The sequence below is a fragment of the Etheostoma spectabile genome, chromosome 21 (genome assembly GCF_008692095.1).
Source record: "Etheostoma spectabile isolate EspeVRDwgs_2016 chromosome 21, UIUC_Espe_1.0, whole genome shotgun sequence".
In the NCBI taxonomy this organism is placed as follows: Eukaryota; Metazoa; Chordata; class Actinopteri; order Perciformes; family Percidae; genus Etheostoma; species Etheostoma spectabile.
In genome coordinates, this window is record NC_045753.1 from 22,161,095 (window position 1) to 22,162,019 (window position 925).

Below are 925 nucleotides of genomic sequence, written 5' to 3' on the forward strand. Positions count from 1 at the left end.
TGTGGGTGTGGGTGTGGGTGTGGGTGGAAGAATGCAAAAAGGACTACTGATTGTAAAATGTTTTTGAAATGCTTCAGCTTTACCAGTCAGATATTGTTTACATGCATCAGAACATGTTTGCCTGGCATCAGCTCCAGACACTGGACCTCCTCAAATTCTCCTATTCAAATATTTATTTTAATTTAGACATACACTTAGATTAGGATTTTTTAGTAGGGGATGTTTTCTAGTGTCAGCAGCTCATTGTCAAGTGACATAAAAGCCTGTTACAGTTGAAGGACACTTCTCAGTATCTACGTTTGAATCTAAAGTCATGTGACTAGAAACTTTGACTGCCTTTATGCCTTACTAGTCACTAACCATTGTTAAGTCTAGGAAAAGCATGGTTGTGCTGCAGCCACTTCCTTGGTAGTAAACAGCAATATCCCTGTCTGTAAAAAGAGTTAAATGTGGGTGCACTACAACAAAATTGCTGCTGGTGTATTGGTAATGTTGGATGTTGCTTATCGGTCAGTACAGCCTCTTATGGCACCCACACTATACTCTGTAATGATAATGGTGAAGGAAGTGGCCCATTACCAGCCTGTGGGTTCTCCTAGTGTCCCAGTGAGTTGTAGTTCCTCATTGAAAGACCCAGTTCAGCATATGTGGCCTCTGGGTGTTGCATTGAAATATATATGGCTTCACATCATATCAATGTGTGTTTTTGACAATGCTGATACATTTTACATGACCGCACAAATGTGCAATGTGGATTGTATCAAGGCCGTATTTCATAATCATAATGGTAATGGTTGTGTGTTATTCGGTATTATGGAACCAGAAATAAAGGTCATTGTTAGGATGTACCCTAACTCTTAACGCTCTTCTGGTTTACTAGGTGGCTACGAGAGAGAGAGAGAGAGAGAGAGAGAGAGAGAGGGAG

General features: G+C 40.6%; 1 protein-coding gene across 3 annotated transcripts in view; it reads left to right on the top strand.

The window, feature by feature from the left end:
* Positions 1-925, top strand: part of raraa (retinoic acid receptor, alpha a) — a gene marked incomplete at its 3' end in the record, with an annotated part of 146,366 nt that overhangs the window by 60,567 nt on the left and 84,874 nt on the right. The window contains 1 exon segment of one of the 3 annotated variants that reach the window (XM_032502164.1): positions 612-616. 3 annotated transcript variants of the gene reach the window in all.